Here is an 18,472-nt window from a genome sequence, read left to right on the forward strand (position 1 = left end):
GTTTGGGAGCCCTGATGAAATTAATTAAGGGAAATCTGACAGGAAGATAGACGGAGGTGTCGGGACTGCGAGAAGCCAGCCAAGCAATAGGTGCAGAAACTCATCTCAGGCCTGTTCCCAGGACTGTGTCGGGGACTTGAGTGCTCAGTTCCCCACAAGTGTGTTGGGGACTTGAGTGCTCAGTTCCCCACAAGTGTGTCAGGACAGACCTGGGCTGTCAGGTCTTACCGTCATCCAGGAGAAACCAAATGTGGAGCATTGAAATCTCCTGTGATGTCCTCTGCCAGCAGGTGCAGGCTGGACTGAGCCGACAGGTCACTGTCTGTGACCCTGTCCTACAGGCTGTGAGAAATGAGTGCCTCTCCCATGGAGACCAGAAGGAGGTGAGAGCTGGTGAGGCTCCCAGCTCAGGTCAATGATGTCTGTGGTGTCCGTGTATGTGTGAGCATGTGTGCGCACCTGGGTGTCCCCCTAAAGGGCCCCTGCAGAGGCGGCCAGGTGCCCAGGGAGGAAATAGCTGTATCTGCGTCATGTTCTCTTTTGGGGATTCTGCTCAGACTGAAGTTTTTCAGTTCTCCAAGTTTAGCTCTTTGCCCTGGGGAGTTCCAGCATGTTCTGTTGATCAGCCGGTTCCCTCTTGAGCTGGGCACCAATGCAGCATCACCCAATTTCCATCCTCCTGAGCCAGCTGAGGCTGAGCTGCAGTCACCCCGGGAGCTGTCATCAATGGGCCCCATGGAGTGGCGATGGGGGTGGACAGGACGCTGTGGGAGGCCCAAGGTCAGTGAGCACTTTGCTAGAAATCCTCAGGCTTCCACAGACCTTGCTTAGAGGGACATGTATGGGGGTTCCTGGGGTCTCCACCAAGAAAATGACAGTCTGGATTTATGAAATTGGCAAACCCCAGAGGTGATTATTCATTGCCATCTGCGAGTGCACAGCATATCTCCTGAATGCACATGTATTTAAGTTATGGGTTTTGGAAATCATCCTGTCATTATATACTAGCATGGTTTGGTTTGCAAACTACTGGAGTGCTAGGTCTGACCCTCAAAACAGCTTTGCTTGGACTCAAGTTCTGAAACTGTTTTTTTTTTTTTTTGTATTTTTCTTGCTTTCAGGTGGGTCAAGTTTGCCCCCACTCCTCACCACACCTGTTCTCCTACACCCAGCTGTTTCACAGGCCTATGTGTCCTGTCTAGTATCAGAGGACATGTGCTTTTGCAACCCCTATTAAGCGTTTTTGGGGAAATAATCATTGAGAAGAAATAAAGAGTCCTGGTTTTCATAATTATGCCCACCCTGGTCATCATATAACTGTTCTAATCCGTATTGTAATCCTTGCCTTGTCAGGAACAGATCTATTGCAAATAGGAAGATTCAGATTATGACAAAAGTTATGAAGCATTAAAGGAACAAGGTACTGCAGGGCATGGCAGAGGCCTTGTGTCCACCAGTATCTCCCCTTCTTCTTTTCAGAATCAGACACCCAACCTCTGATGTTAGCCGACCCATCTCTCACCAGAGACTACATTTTCCAGAATGCCTTGCAGAGAATACATTTCCCAGCACTTGTGAGGCTAAACGTCTCAGCATCCCTTGTAGAGACCACCTTTCTTGGTATCCCTTGCAGAGATTACCTTTTCCAACATCCTTGTGGAAACCACACTTCCTCTAATCCCTTGTGGAGACCACCTTTCAACATCCCTTGTGGAGACCACCCTTCCAGCCTTCCTGAAGAGTCCACACTTCCTTACATCCCTGGCAGCCGTGAGTGGTCCTGCCTATGGGCTCGGCCTATACAGCAAAGGCATCCTGACCCGAGACACTCCCAGCTCATTCTATCCTGGGAACCACCTTGCCTTCCTGACTCAGGTGGATGTGGCTCTGGGAACCAGCTTTAGGCAGCTCTGAGGGGTCCCCAGGTTGAGGCATACTCCCTCCTGAGTATGGCCCATCACCTCCATTGTTTCTGTTGGCTACTGCCATGCTCATGTTTGCTCATTTTTTGCCTATCTCCTCACTCACTGTAAGGACCTTCAGAGCAGGGGTGCCAACTGAGTCTTCCCCAGGCATTCCAGAATTTAATAAATTTAATAAATAAATAAATATCCGTTGAATGAACAAATGAATTGAACAATTCAAAAGACTGAGTGAGTCCTCGTGATGGCTCGACTATGTTCTGCATGCTGAGGACACAAAGATGGAGAAGGTGGAGTTTGCCCTCAGGGAGTGTGGCCAAAGCACAGCCACAGTGTGAGCGGGAAAGAAGCCAATAAAGAGTCTTCCCTTCCAGAGCAAATGACACCAGTCAAGTCAGTGGCCACCAGATGATGTCCAGGATGTGGAACCCATGGGACAAGGGGATGGACTTGAGAGCCAAGGTCTCAGGGGGTCAGGAATGGATCCTGGTCAGCAGGCTGGAGGGACGTGGTGCTTGCTCCTGGACCATCACCCCAGAGCTCATGTGGCAGGAAACAGGTGATGTTGGAGGATAAGAAGGCATAGACAAGTGTTGCCACATGTCAGCTCCACACAACACATCAGGCACTGTCAGGGATCCCTTATGGCAAATGCAAGAACTCTAGGTGTCACCTACACAGCCTAACCCTCGGGCAGGAAACAGGACCTCATCTCACCAGAACTCCTCAGTGTGGACAAGAGCAAAGTTAAATAAACCAAGAGGTCTTTGCTACTGTTGTCCGATGTTCGCTTCCTACTCTCCCCCAGGGTGGCAAGAAATATGAGGATAAAGACATAGCCACCTACCCCCTTCTATCCCATCCCATCTCCACATGTCCTCTCCTACCCCCACTTGCCACATCCTCACTCACCTGCCCCCCTCCCATACCCAAAAATGGAATAGAAGGTAAGAAACAAATTACCAATGGCCTGGCCAGAACCCTGGGTCTCCCTGTGCCTGGGGTCTATTATGGTGGTTTTAGTACTACACCTTTTTTTAGTTTAAAACCGAGAGGGTCAGAGTTACATAGCCACACTGGGATGATGAAGGGGGCAGACCAGGTCCTGAGTCCCAGAGACCCACCTGCTTTCCCATGGAAGAAGAAGGGAAGTGGCAACGCTAGGAACTCAGGCTCCAGGGCCTCAGGGCACTGTGGACACTTGCAGAGCCATCGTCCTGCATGCCTGGGAGATGCAGGGTGTGTGAATGCATGATCACCAGTCACCAGGGCTTGTGCCCAGGCTCGAGGATGACCAGAGAGAAAGGATGGGAGTGGGATGGGAAGATGGGAAGGAGGGAATTTTAAAAAGAAGGAAAGGAAGAACGGGAAGAAAACTGGAAGACTGAACCTCAGGATACTCCAGTTTCTCTTCTAGTAACATGCATGACCTGCCCATTCACGAGTACAAACATGTGCCTGGTGTGTGTTTCCCGAAGTGCTACTGGAATGGAGGCTGGAGGTGGAGGGTCATTTCCCAGGGCCTGACGGAAACAGAGTGCTGGCAGATGCCAGACGCCAGACAGGGCCATCGGGCAATCACTGGCCTCTCGCTTCCTTTGAGGACACCTTGCCTGGGAGCCCCTCAGGGCCACTGTGGACAGGTGCACCCTCCTGCCCAGCCGCGAAACCCCTGCAGCCCACACACAGGCACCTGCTCCTGCCCCTGCTTTGCACTTTCTAGAAGAAAACAGCAGATGAAGGAAGCCCAGTTTCCTCAGAAACACCTCAAACTCCAAACCCTTGTCTCTGCATCATCCTCTGTCGGGATGTCTGGTTTCCAAGGCAACCACATGAAACCACCACACACTTCTTTCACTTTTTATTTCTTGAGACTTTATTAAATATTCCTCTGCCTTTTATTTCAAGACCACCCCCCAAGACGGAGGCATCCGAACAACTTCTCCAGGTGTTTCCTGCTGAAGGAAGTGGCCATGGAAGCTCATGCCTGTCTCCAGCCATCTGTCCAGGCCAGGCACACAGGTGAGGCTGGAGTCTATTGCTGGCCACAGTGTCCTGGGGGACAGGGTCAGCTGCCACATCTGTGCTGCCCACACTCATCCTGAAACTCACTTTTGCCTTTATAGCCCCAACCCCTGGTTCCCAGTCGTATCTCCCTCCATGGGGGCTTCCTGCCAGCCTCGGGCTAACGTGTCCTTCTTGGGGTATTTAACCATATTTAACCACAAAGGACTTGTCATGGTGACCTATGGATGGAACATTCCCTGACCCGTGCTGCTGGGGGTGTAGGAGCCAGGAAAGAGGCACTCGTGCAACCCTCCAGTGACTGCTATGAAAACACCAGAGACTGGGCACTCACAAATAGAACACACTGATTTCTCACAGTTCCAGAAGCTGGGTGTCCCAGGTGGAGGGGCCGGCAGGTTCAGTGCCTGGTGAGCCCTGCTTCATGGTTCATAGATGCGGGCTTTGTGCTGTGCCCTCAAGCGGGGAAGAGGGACAGAGCCCAAGGTCTCTTTTATGAGAACATTAATTCCCGGGACTTCACCCCCAAAGGCCTCATCTTCTAAGACCATCACATTGAAGGTGAGGATTTAAACATGAATTTTAGGAGGGCTCAAACTTTCAGACCATGGCAACCAATTTTTTGTTTTTTCTTGGCTGCAATAATTTTTCTTACCCCTGCAAACGTCTCTGTGACATAATTTGTTACGGCCTTCCATATCTGGTGATGTATTCACCTCCTTCTTCCAAATTCGGTATGTTGGTAATAGTCAGAGGAGACAGTAATCTGTCCGACAAGGATCACGGAAGGAGGATGCACAGACATCGAAGGTCCGTCATCGATAGCAGAGTGGTCCTTGCACACATTTCCTCCTGACTTCATCCTCTTGGGGGGTTTGTCCTAATTTACAAGGCTCTGTGTTCCATTTGGCCTCTCAGTGTTTTTGATATTGATTCTGTTTTCATCATGTTGCTCAGTAGTTTCTCCATAGGGCGCCTGTACACAGCTGACAAACCAGTTAGAAATAAAAACCATTTAGGAGCACGTGCTGGTGCCATTAGAACCTTTCACAAAGTGCTAGGAACAAACAGCACACAACGCATGTACAGCATCACTCAAAATGAGGTTGATACCGAGAGCTGGGAACAGTCACAGCTGTCGGGAACCGAGTGGCCACAGCAGGCATGGGAGGGCAGCAGCCTAGCTCTGCCCGGGTCTTGGCGGGAGCACAGCCCCAAGCCTCCCCCAGCTCAGGGTCTGTGATGCTGGCCGTGGGGGGAAGGACGTGGTGATGCTCTGGCTACACTGGTGCCTGGGACCCCGAAGGACTCAGGTGATGGGTCCTCCGAGAAGCTTTGGGGGCTCAGCAGAAAAATACAATCATGTCATGTTGCCCTGATGGAGGCACAAAGGGGAAGAATATCTTCCACCCTGAGGTGTCCTGCCTGCCATGGGCTCAGGAGGCCTTTCCTTCCAGCGCCCAGGGGCCAACATTTCTGAAGGGGGGTTCATCTATGGATGGTGCATCTCATGGCACTACGGTGGGGAGGTGGCCACACTGGGGGAGTGGGGGCAGCGAGCTCTCTGTCCCTGACTTTGGCAAACCACGTCCCGGGTTACCCATCTCTCCGACCGGGTTGTAGGACCCCTGCTAGTTACCCCTTCTTAATGAGGATGGAAGGACCCCACGGGGAGCTGAGGAGTTCTGCGACCACAGAGAGCAGTGCTGAGACTGACACACACACACCCCCCTCTGCAGTGAGCCCTGGACCTCCTGCACCTCCATCCCTGGGACTTGTCTCTTTCAGGGCAACATGCCCCCCTGCTTCACTTTTTCCAGTTTGTACCACAGTCCATAGCTTAGGACTGGAGAGGCCTGACTGGCACACATTCATGCTCTTGGCAGACTTCCTCCTGCAGGTGACTTGGAAAGAGAGCCACACTGACTGGCCCTTGCTGGGAAAGTGCCAGAGATGCTTCCTGTGATGGCCTCAGTGGACCCCCAGCTCCCTGATGTTGCCCCATATCACAGACGAGGAGACACAGGCTGGAGGGGATTGAAATTCTTGCCTGACATCCCCCAGCCCCCAGTCCAGCCCGAGCTGCCTGTTGGCACGGAGGGAGCAACCACAGCCCAGGGAGACCTGTGAGTTTTATCATGGGATGAGTCACTTGGCGTATTTAGTTGCATATTTAGTTTCTGTGCTTCATCTCATTGAATGTATTTCATTCATATTTCATCCATCTGTTACTTAGACAACTACAAATACACCTCTACATGTGGTGATGGTTTAGACTCTGGGGTGGTTAGTACTGAACAGAAGATGCTGCGAACGGGGGCCTGACCAGGATCGCCTGGCAGCAGACGGCAAGAAGCTCTACTCCTGTTTCCATGAAGACTTGAGTCTGGCCACAGCCACAGAAGTGAGGGTCCAGTGGCCACTTCAAGGCTTACAAACAAACAAACAAACAAACGAGCAAACAAAAACATCTTTTCTCTTTGATCCACAGCAACCGGGTTTCAGTCCTTTGCAACTAGATCCCTGCCTTGTAAAAATATCTTCTCCACACTCCTTAGCACATCATCTCCACCACCTGTTGCCGTGGCCACACGCCTACTATAATGAGGGAGGCCCATGAAGAATAGAGGGGAGAGGCAGCTGGTGGCAGGAGCTCGCCCAAGTTTCACGTGTTACCATTTGACACTTGCGCTTTCAGCTCTTACAGACTTCCCGATGCTTCCAGGATGCTAGATGACCAGGTATTAAACTCAGAGGGGAGACTCTGTCCAGGGCTAACTTCACTCCTGTGCACTAGGAGCACGCCTGGGGAAAGAAGCAAAACATCACAAAGCTGTCCTCTCAGAAATTCAGCTCTCTCTGGGAAGGCTCGGCTTTGCCAGCATACTTCACAGGGAATAGAGGGATGACAAAGTCCCTCCTCCTACACAGACTCACACAGTTATAATAGTTTAATATTTTATTTCTGTTTTTAGAAAAAAAAAAGTGGACTACCTCAGGGCCTGCAGACTGAGATAATTAGCATTAGGGGTAGGAATTTGGCTACTTGGTGACTTCTGTGTAGCAAAGAACAGAAAAACAAAGCTTCCAAATTGGCCACTGGATTTCTCCAACTCAAATAAATGAAAAGAAATGTGCATCAGATTATTCTAGAGTTATCCTCGGAAGAATCACTGGATTTCATTTCCAACAGGAGAGGGAGAGGGAGTAAGGGAGACATGATTTCCCTACTCAGACTCAAACCTTTCCGGACAAGGGAAGCCAGATACAAAGGTTGAATGAAACTTGGCCTTTCCTGGGAGGGTTCTTCTACTCAGCACTGTCCTCCGAGAGGGGATTCATTGGCATTTACACCCAGCAACAGCAGAGAAGAGGATGGTGTTTCTGGTTGTTTCCTCCTTCTGCACCAGAGGACAACCCTGTCTTATTCTTAACCAACAAGCCTCTCCTGGACAAGCAAGCGGGCAGACATGGGACTGTCAGGTTTTCTGGGAGGCCAGGCTCTTCCTGGTGGGCAAGTGAATGGAGCCATAAACACCTCCCTCCCCAGGGCTGCTGAGCATCTCCTGGGCTCCAGACCCCGAGAGGAAGCCCCCGGCAGCACCTGCTCTGGAGCTGGCCCTCAGAGAAACAGGTAGGGGGCCAACCCGCGGCAGGCCCTCCTCTGAGCATCAGTGGCCCGGGCACAGGGGGCTCCCCCCACAGGCTCTGCCCACGCTTCTCTTCCCCCTGAATCATGACACGATGGTTCGAAGCTGCACTCTGTGGGCTCCGCCCAGCAGCCCCCAGCTCCCCGGAAGCTAGGACCTAGAACATGTTATGCCCCCACCCCCCGGCATTATTCAGAGGGGACCTGACTGGAATCCCGAGTGCTTTGCATCCAGAAGACACAGGGCCTCATCAAAGGACCCACCCACAGCTGCCGAACCTGTGTGGGGACCAGTGACGGCAAACTGAGCTCAAGGCAGACTCAAGACTCCATCCCCAGCAGGTCTCCTCCGAGCCTGCCCCAGCAGGGAAGACACAGCCACAGGCGCTCCACTGTTCCCAGATGCCCCAGTGCCCCCTGCTGCCCAGCGCAGGTGCTCTAGGACGCGGGCCTGCCCTGGCACTGCCGTTCCCCTGGGCCTGGCACGGGGCCTAGCACACAGCGGGCGCTCAGCGAGTCCCCTGGGTGACCGACACACGGATCTCCTCCCCTGGGATCCTGAGGGGAGGTCACAGGGACCGGCAAGGGTGGCTCTTCCCACAGGCACTTGGCACCAAGTTTGTCCCGTGCGCCCCTCTTGGCGGGTCCTTTACCCCGTTGCCTCCCATTTGCTGGGTGGTTTGTGCCGCTGTGTATATTTGATGGTCCCAACTGTGCAGCAGAGATTCCAGCAGCATCCATAATTAATAACTGTGGTGTGTCAGCTGACGCGGCAGCACTTGGCGTTCAGAACGGTCTCCTGCGCAGACACAGCCTCTAGGCTTTCCAGGCCTTCCAAGGCTTCACTCCGCATCTTGCGTTCATGGACCAGTGGCCTGAAAAGCAATTCAGTTGTGCTGTCACTGAGGCCTCGGGAGCTCCTGGTGGCTGCTGGATTCCCGAAAGTCATCCCACGCAGACCGCCGGAGCTTTGCCGTCTGGCCTGAGCGCCCTGGGTTCCAGCCCTCGGCCTTCCTTTCGGCCTCTGCAGGTAACCCCTTGGTGCCAACCGTTTCCCGCATGGCCCCCGCGGCCACACACCATGTCCCCCAGCTCAGTGTGAAGGCCATGCCCCCGGGGCCCGGGTCCGCTCGCTCACCACAGGCCCCTGCGCCAGCGAGTCCCCACGAGAGAGGCTGTTGAGTGAGCGGGTGGGTGGGTGAGCGGGTGCTGGGCGCTTCAACTGCCAGCCACAGTCCGCTCCCACCAGCACGCTGCTTCTCTCGCTGTGGGACCCACACGGGTCACCTGGGAGCCGGTTAAAGACAAGGGCCTGGGTCTCCCTGAGAGTCTGGGCTCGGACGTGGGACCTGCAACACAAACCAGGCCTTCTAGAGGCTTCTAGCCTGACGCCAGGTGGGGACCCCGCCAGGTCAGCCTCCCCCGCCACCTTGACAGAACAGAACAGGGGTGTGCCCAGCTGGAGAGCCGGATCCTGCTCCACCTCCTGCAGGCCTGGCTCCCCGCAAACGGCTCAGTACACTCCAAGGCCCAGGAGCATTTTCCCACTCCCCTCCCTGTCCGCATCCCGTTCCTCAATCAGGATCCAGTGAGGACAATGAGGATGCTGCTGCTTCTGGACCCTGGAGGATTCGTCTCCACACTGATGGTTGTGAAGAGCCCATGAGAACACAAAACATCTCCAGGAAGAGGTTCTCAGGGACTCACGCAGGGGACTAATTTGTGTCCACGAGGCTGTTTCCTCATCAGGGCTGGGGAGGGGGGGCGGGGGGACCGGCAGTCTCAGGACCGGGCCCCAAAACTGCAGCATCCACTGGGCTCAGGGTTCCTTCAGAGCAGGCCTGCTGTGCGGCTCCAGCATGTGGCCCAGGGAGGAGATGGGGAGGATCTGGGCGCAGGAGGGACTGGTGTGACAACCCCAAGGCCAGGGTGGGGCAGAGTGCCCACAAAGAGAACGGAGCACTCCCCCCAAGCCAGCTCTCCACCTGCTGTCTCCTGGCTCAGGGGTGCACAAGCAGACCCAGACACACACGTGCATACACACCCCGGCACATGCACACACACGCATGTGCACACGCACAGACACCCACATACACGTGCGAATGCACGCACAGAACACATACACATCCATGCACACATGCATGTGCATGTGCACATGACACGCATGCACACACACCCATGAACGCATGGGTGCGCACAGTGACATTCACACATGCGTATGCGCACAGGCACACACATGGCCGTGCAGGAAACACCACCACCTCCGTGCCATGTGCATAACCCTGTGTGAGAGGACTTTCTCCTGTCGCTGCCTTTTTCCACATCTGCCACCTGCCCCAAACCTCGCAGAAGCCCGCCCTCTGGGTGCTGACCGTCTCTGGTTCCTGGGCAGGAATCCGCCCTCAAACATCTGGACAGCTGCAGAGCTCACCATCCTGGAGACCTCCGATCATCTGCCTCTGAGAAGGGGCTCCCCACGGTCACCCAGAACTCATCAGGTCACATCTTCAGACATTCAGGAGCCTGCCTTTCCCAAAATCGGAAGATTTGCAGCCATAGTATATGTCCTCGTCCTTTTCAGAAAAGGGAGGGTTCAGTGGGATGTTCCGGAACCTTCTCTGACACAGACCTGGGGGCAGCTGATGCTGGCGATAAGGCTGGACGGGCCCGGGAAGGGATGTAATGACCTAAGGAAGCTCTGGGGGCGCGTGGGGGCACAGTTACAATGTGTGCCCTAGTTGCTCCTCCTTGGGGAGCTCCAGGCCACGCTCACAGCAAGCAACAGTTGGGCCAGCCTGTCGCCGGTCACACAGTCACTCAGTCAATCAATCTGTCAATATTGGGTCAATGCCTTGCTGTCCGTTTGACCCTGGGTGTGTCTGGTGAGGACATGCAGGGTGGTGTGGAGTGCGGCCCCAACGGGACGTGGTGCCCACAGAGCTCTGCTCTCCAGATCCCGGGGAGAGCGGGCAGGGGGTACTGGAGAGACAGCTGGGTCCTGGGGTCTGCGGCCTCCTGGGCTCCCTGGGGAGCACTAGAGGGGCCCCTCCCGGGGAGGACGAGCTCGCCTGGGGATCCAGGCTGTCCCCCTGCACAGGCAGAGTGCTCAGAACCGCAGTCCCCTGTGGGATCTGGGTGGAAGAGCATCTGCACCCACCCTGCATCCCGAGTGTCCCCAGCAGTGCGCCCACAACTCGCCCACCAGCAGGGTCCACTCTTCCCTGATGGACTTCTCTGCCCTGGTGGGCTGACAGAGGAGCCCCTGGTGTGCGCCATGGGAAACCCTGGGTCAGCACCCCAAGTCTCTGCCTGGGAGGAGGCGCTGGGGCTCCCAGTGGGTCTGGCCCATTCCCAGGCCCTCCTCAGGCCCCCAGGGTCTGCCGGCCTCCTGGCCTGGGCCACAGGGAAGGCCCCGGGTCGCTGGAGGGGAGGGGGCTGCAGCTGGGCTTCCCTGTGAAAGGTCCTCAGAGAGCCACACAAGGCGGCCTTGTTGGGAACAGCCTCCCCCGGCTGGGGTTTCCTCCCACAGAAGCAGGAAGGGTGACCCCGGGACCCGGTCCCGTGCCCTGCACCGCGTGGGGCCACTGCCGGTCTATTTCTAGCTCCAGCCCCGGCTCCCCCCGACACTGGGGCACTGAATGAAGCTCTTTGCAGCAGGATCCGCCCTCCCTATGGCCCTCCTGCAGCTGACCCCTCGCTAAGGGGACACAGAGGTCATCGACCTCAGGGGGGCACAGCTGTGAGGGTGGACGTGGCCAAGGCCTCAGCACCAATGAAGAGGCTCCCTGGGGACTCCGGGGGCAGGATGCCCTTCCCCTACAACCTTCCGCGGCTCCCCGTGGCCCCTCCTTCCTCGAGGTCGTCCCTGGCATGCACACCCTCGGTGCCCCCACCTCCCTCTGTCCCCTGGTGAGGCCAGGAGCCCCCCACAGGCAGGGTCAGGGCACCGCGGTCTGAACCCGGGCACCCCCAGCAAGACAGGACAGAGTCCACTCAGCAGAGACGGGCGCAGGGGTGTACGCAGTGACACCTGGCCCCAGGCCTGAGGTGAGCACTGCATGCCCTCCCCGCTGGAAGGTGCTGGTCAAGGAGCCTGGCCCCTGGGGAGGTGGGGGTGTCCACGGCCCTCATGGGTCCGATCAGTGTGGGGCCGGAGCGGGTGGGTCCACCAGGCTTCTCTGGCCTCAGTTTCCCTGCCTGTGAGGTGGGACTGGGAATCCCAGCAGAGAGCCTCAGGGGCTGCTCTGAGGTCAGTCGGGGCAGTGACCACGGGGGCCCACCAAGACCCCGCGGGCACGGGGTGGCCCAGAGCGCCCAGGGCTTCTCGCCAGGGTCAGTATGGGTCAGGACAGAGGTTCTCTCTGCAGACTGAGACCCCCCCACCACCAGCTCGGGACCGCGGTGCTCACAGACCGTCCAGCTGCTGCCGGCCTCAGGCTCAGTGTGGGATCAAAGTTGCTCAGGCTTCGGTAGTACAGGGTCGATGCAGGAGGTAGGTGCTCACGCAGCTGGGGGGCGGCTGAAGGAGGGGTGCAAATGAGCCCCCATCATGACGCAGGGTCACCGCAGACCTGACCCCCCAGGCCCCCGTCCTCTGAAGACTGGGATCAGATGCAGACCCTCTTACACCGGGGGGTGGGTGCCACCTTCTCCCCGTGCCCAGCTGCACCTGCTCCGAGAGCTTCTCTGTGTCCTGTCCACCTGCTGTGACGAGGCCCCTGAGGCAGAGCCCACGGCACCTCTGCCTTCACTGGGCAGGCTTGCCGGACCCCTCCTCACGACAGGCTGAACAGGGCTTTTCCCCTCGGACCCTCTGCACACCCCGAGCTTGGGGGCCACTGAGGTCGGGCTGGAGGGGCCTCTCCCTGCGGGACATGACCAGTGGTGACGGGGGCCTTGGCTGGGAGTGGCAAAGGAAGGGGCAGGATGTTTGTGGGGCTCAGACTCCAGCATGGTGTCTGCAGGGCTGTGGCGGAGCCAGCTCAGAGCAGCAGGACCCTTAATGAGTCATGAGAAATGTTCCAAAGCCCCTAGAGATTTCAGGGACCAGGTGTATGTCTAATGGGGAGTGGGTCCTATGTCACACCGGTGGGCTTGTGAGCCAGCAGAATGAAAAAAAAGAAAGAAAAGAAAGAAAGAAAGAAAGAAAGAAAGAAAGAAAGAAAGAAAGAAAGAAAGAAAAGAAAAGAAAAGAAAAAAAAAACAGAACAGACCCAGGCACAAAGGGGAAGTAATGAGAAGCTCAGGATGGTGCAGCTTCAGGCGCAGTTTGATCCAGTAGCTCAAGCCCTGGCAGCAGGGCCTGACCTCTCTATCTCGTGGGTCACGTTTCCTGTGCCCACGTCGTCCCAGACCAGCATCTCCTCGGTGTCACGTCCACCGAGACAAATTCTCTTCTCCAAGCGGATGCAGCCACCTGCCACGCCTGCATCCATCACCCTGTCCTGGGAACGGAAGGCTCTGGTCTGCAGAGGCTGAGCACCTGGGGTGGGGGTGCCATCAGCCCTACCCAGACCACCCGGACAGCGTGGGGAAAGCCCCCCGATGGAAACCAGGTGCTGTTACCTGAGGAAGAAGGACCAGCTCACTCAGCTGCCCTCCAGGGTCCCCAGGAGCTGTCACACTGGGTGTCTAAATTCGTCTCCGGAAATGGGGCTGCCACCTCTTAGCCCCCAAGACGCCGGCGACTTTCTCTCCTCGGGGGCCCGCAGGTTCCTAATGAAGGAGATGACAGGACAAGGGGGCAAGGCCAGACCTCATGGACGCCCGCCCTGGGGGGCAGAGCTGAGCAGCCTTCACCCACCTGCAAGGACCCTGTCCCGTCACCATCCGGGCTGCCCGTGCATTTTGTGCAGGTCACCTGGGCTGCCATCTGAGTGACCGCTCTGCTCACCAGTGGCAGCAGGACAGACGCAGCCCCAAGGACCCTTGGAAGTGAGGAGACTCCCCTGTAATGAGCTGCTTCTGGGCCAAAGCTGTGCTGCTGGCGAGACTTCCAAGTGCGGCAGGAGGGGAAGGGTTAACTGGTGTGGGGAGCAACTCAAAGTCTTGGAATCTACCCTGTTTCTGAGTCTGTGTTTTGTGCCGGTAATTAATTGGATGGAAGCTGTTGTGGAGATAATGCAGGTTCGCTGAATCTCGGGAAGATTAAGTTAATTTATCTGGTTCAGGAGCTGCCAGGAGCATCAGCAGCGCTGCTGTTTCGAGGGAGGAGCAGAGCGGGGTGCGGAGTGCCTGTGAGCAGCCTGTGCTCCTTGTCTCCTGCCTGCAGCTCGCTGAGGGGCGGGGGCCCAGGCAGCGGGGGACCCCAGCTCCCCAGGGCCCTGTGGCCCCAGGTGGGCCCAAGCCTCAGTCTCCCCGTGGGTACGGGGATGAGGACAGCGCTTCCCCCTCCTGGGGGGTGTGGGGGGCTCCCGGAGGAGGTGATACCCTGGGATGCCCCTGCCCCTCCCAGGTAGCAGAAAGGACCTGGTCCTCAGCTGCCCCCAGCACCTCCCTGGGGTGCTGGCTGCCCTGGGCGGGGCCTGCACCTCCACGGAGCCCTCCCCGCCCCTCTCTGTCACCCCTCCCCTCCCCCCGGGTCCTCTGTGCCCCCTGTTAACTACCCCCTCTCCTAGACTCCGTCCCTACCCGCCCCTCACGCGGATGGAGTACTTGATTTCAAATGCAAACACCCTGCTGCTGATCTACTTCTGGGTCTTGCAAACACTGACTTTCTCAAAGAAACTGGGACTTCCCTGTCCTCAGTGACCCCCCCTTGAACCCCAGCCGCGGCAGGAGGTGGCAGGACCACCTGCTCTTCCTCCCCTCCTGTCCTCTGAGCCCTCCTTCTGCCTCCCCTGCTCCGGCGGTGTCTGGTGCTCCAGGCTCCTCAGCCACTGCTCCCCGTCCTCCCTGACTGTGTACGGGAGGCGCTGAAATAAATTCTGCGTCTAAAAAGCTCCGAGTGGTAGAACATTCTCCCCGATTGAGTCACAATCACAGTCTCAGCGGACGCATCTTCAAAACAACATAAATAGATGAAATATTCGTATAATGTGTGCATTTATATCGTACATAAATCGTATACGAAGTATAGAACATAGATCTAACCGTATATACAGCGCATGAGGTCCTGACATACGTGATGTAGGTATTTACATCCCCGTGTGTTTAACATATCTGCAGAGGCACGGGGACTCCTGTGCTCTGTGCTGCTGTCCCGAGTGCCAAGATTAGGACCCTAAGAAATACCCCTCGGGGCACCTTGCCCCCATCCTGTCCTGGGGTTCAGGCGGAGAAGGTGGGGGAGCGTCCCCAACCCCCACCCGTGTGGCTGAATTGTCAGCTCCGGTCCCACTTGCCTGAATTCCCTAGAGCTCAGTCCCACAGTCTCTTCTCACCTTACGTGTTCTCCTCAGCGGTTATCAGATAAAATACAGGATGGCCAGGTACACTCGAATTTCAGATAACCAGAGTAGCTTCTGTATGTGTATAGCCCATGCAACACTGGGGCATAGCTATGCCAGGGGTCCTGTGCTCTTCATCTGAAATTCAAGGCAAACGGTGTCCTGCATGTTGATGCGCTCGCTGGTAGACCAGGCTCCCAGGTCAGCCCCTCCCCCGAGCCTCCAGAGCCACCTGCTGACAGCCCCCCCTCCATCTCCGCCCCAGCCTGGCCCCTGCCCGCTGCCCCTGAAGGACCTGCTTTGACCACATTGCCCCCAGACGTCTCACAGGACCTCACTGTTCACATGCCCCGTGGCAGCTTTAAAATCATTTCTGTTTGAACACATGACGCAGACTCCCTCACTGCAGCGCCCATCCTCCACTGTCCCTCCGTCTCTCGGTTTCTCCCCAGACAATCAGTTTATCAATCAGCTCCTTATCCTTCCGGAGAGTTCTGTGTCTGCAAAGGAAGTACATAGATACGTCTCTTATCTCCATACAAATGGTAGTGCATGATATATGCTTCCCTGCACCTGCTTTCTCATAAAACCACACACACTGGGAAGTGTTTCCTATCAGTAAATAGAGATCAGCCTCCTTCTTTAGCAGCTGAATAGTATGCTGCACGGCCTGGATGCTGCAGAACTCATTTAACTCATCCCAACTGGGAGATGTTTCACGGAACTCAGTCCTTTCCAGTGATGAGTGTGTGCGCACACGTGGGCAGCTCTGTGGGGCTCAGGCCCCGGAACCGCTTGGCTGGGGAGGAAATGCACCGTGAAGTATGTTTTGATCCACACACTCACTGTGCCGGGCCCTTCTGAGTTTGAACACACGCAGGGTGTCGGGGACGCTGCACCGCCGGCAGGGGGTCTCATCAATTGCCCAGACCCTCCTGGCTTCTCCGTGTGCACACCTCCTCTCAGCCCTGGTTCCTGGAGCTGCTCACAGCTCTCCGGAGCTCCAGAACTTCAGGTAAGTGGGGCCACACAGCAAACGCACTTGAGACTCGTCCCACGCTCTCGTGTGTGGCATAGTCCACTGCATGGGGACCCCCGGTCTGCAGTCCACTCACTGGCACTTGGATTGTTTCCAGTTTGTTCAGTGACACGATGTGTCATACGTCCAGGGTGTGTGTGTCTGTGTGTGTGCGCGCGCGGGTGTGGGCGCACATGCGTTTGTCTAAACACAGGCTTCTGCTGCACTTGAATGATACCCAGGACCGGGGTGGCTCAGGCGTTCCCTAAGTGCGCCTTTCACTGCGTAGGAAACCACCCAGCTCTATGCCACAGAGGCTGCGCCACTCTGCATTTGAACTCCTGTGGCTCCACACCCCCAACTACACTTGACATTGTCATTTTTCCTTTCCCTGTGAACATATTTGTAATATTTGGCCATTCTAGTGGGTGCGCTGGTGTCTCCTGTGGTCTACTTTGCATTTTCCTAGCGGCCCATGACATTGGGCATCATCCTGTGCTTCTTTGTCACTGTGTGCTTTCCTTGCTACAATGTCTGTGTAGATCTTTTGCCAGTTTTAAAAAATAGGGTGCCTTGTTTCGCTATTATGCAGCTTTAGGAGTTATTTATGTCTTGTAGACGCAAGCACCTTGCCAGGTCTCTGAATGGCAGAGCTCACTGCCAGCCCATGGCAGCTCGTACGGCACCGTATTTGTAGAGAGGATTTCAATGTTGATGAAGTGAATTTGCCGTATCTCTGGTATGAATGTGCCTGAGGCCCTGCCTAACCAATTACAAAACTTTCTCCCACGTTTTCTTTCTTAAGAATTTTACTTTTACATTTAAGACATGTAGATCCGTGGACCATGTGACGGTCACTTTTGTTTAAATTCAATTTGCCAACATATAGGATAACACGCAGTGCACAACCCATCAAGCGACCCCCTCAGTGCCCGTCACCCAGTCACCCCAACCCCCTGCCCATCTCCCCTTCCACTACCCTTTGTCCGTTTCCCAGAGTTAGGTGTCTCTCATGGTTTGTCTCCCTCTCTAATTTTTCCCACTCAGTTCCCCTCCTTTCCCTTATATAATCCCTTTCACTATTTCTTATATTCCCTGTATGAGTGAAACCACATGATGATTGTCCTTCTCCGATTGACTTGCTTCACTCAGCATAATTCCCTCCAGGCAGGCCTGCAGCTCACCACCCACCCAGGATGGCCCCACGTGGACTGGGCTGACCCCCTTCGCCCGGGAGGCGTGGACCCTGGTCAGACAGGGCCAGATCAGAGCAGGAGGCTGAGGCCTCATCGGTGTTTTCACTCTGGGGAATTCTACAGTAACAGCCCCACTCTCTTGCCCAGACCCCAGATGTCGTCGCCCTGGGGCGGAGGGGGGGGGCACCTGTCCCTCAGGCCTGCTGCCCAGGTCAGAAAGCAGAGGGAGGAGACCCAAGTTACCTCAGAAAGGGGGGAAAGGGGGTCTGACGGGGGAACCGGGCACGGGGCTCCCGCCCCGGGTGGGGGCATCATGTCCACCTCCTGCCGGCTCCGGCTCCCAGCAGCTCTGGGGAAAATACAAAAACCCATAAACTTAAGACAAGGTGCCTCCCTCCCTTTAAAGCCCCTATAGAGGAATTGGAGCAACAGGGAGAAGTGACGAAGATGCTTTCTGGGTGGGCGATCATTAGAAACGTTCAGATCACACTCCCGTGCACTTCTCTGGCTCCAGCTCAGACCTAGGGGAAGGGGGGGCAGCGGGGGCGGGGAGGGGCCTGAGGGCGGTGAAGGGGCAGTAGGCTTGGGGTGGGGCCAGTGGGCTGTGGGGGTCCAGCGCAGGGGAGGGGGCAGGGGGCGGGAGGGCAGACGCAGCGGAGAGGGGCCAGCGGGGGCGGGGAGGGGCCAGAGGGCTCAGAGAGGGGCGGGCAGGTCGCTGCCCCGTGGTCCCGCAGAGCCCCCTGGGCCCAGAGGAACACGGAGAACCTCCAAGCATCAGACACAGGAGAGGCCCACCTCCTGGGGCATTTCTGGGGGGGACACGGGAGCTGCCCCCGCAAGGGAGGTGGGTCTGGTGTCCCAGGCTCCTGTCTACACTCCAACTATAACAGTGTGGACTGGGAGGGCAGAAAGGTCAGAGCCTGCTGATTATTAGGAAGGTGAGGCATCTTTTCTCAAGTTCCATGGGCCTTTCTCACCTTTCCTCACACATCCCTGGTCCTGATGCCTGGGCACTTCCCCGTCGCGGGGGCTCCGCACACAGCGCACACACCTCGCCTCCTCCGTCACACACCAGGCGGGCCTCCTCCTTGGCCGCCCTTCGTCCTCTCCCCTCCCTGCCCTTGCCCTGCGGAGCCCACAGTGAACCCAAGGCTCTGAAATCACTTTCTGTCCCGCGTGTGCGCTCTGCTGCCCCCAACAACCAGGGGACGTTTCTCTGCCGCATCAACTTCAGGACAAAGCTTTGTAAAACCAGACGCCCAGCAGGAGAGAGG

At 56.4% G+C, this 18,472-nt stretch overlaps 1 long non-coding RNA gene across 1 annotated transcript; it reads right to left on the minus strand.

Moving 5' to 3' along the window:
* Positions 1–6,936: 6,936 nt before the first annotated feature.
* On the minus strand, positions 6,937–14,149 carry LOC112676402 (uncharacterized). The gene is made up of 6 exons (XR_003146499.3): positions 13,162–14,149; positions 12,904–13,040; positions 12,010–12,115; positions 9,969–10,169; positions 8,735–8,945; positions 6,937–8,471 (listed from the first exon to the last, which is right to left on the minus strand). It is a non-coding gene; the product is annotated as an uncharacterized LOC112676402 (long non-coding RNA).
* Positions 14,150–18,472: the final 4,323 nt, after the last annotated feature.

Source organism: Canis lupus, chromosome 26 (genome assembly GCF_003254725.2).
Source record: "Canis lupus dingo isolate Sandy chromosome 26, ASM325472v2, whole genome shotgun sequence".
In the NCBI taxonomy this organism is placed as follows: domain Eukaryota; kingdom Metazoa; phylum Chordata; class Mammalia; order Carnivora; family Canidae; genus Canis; species Canis lupus.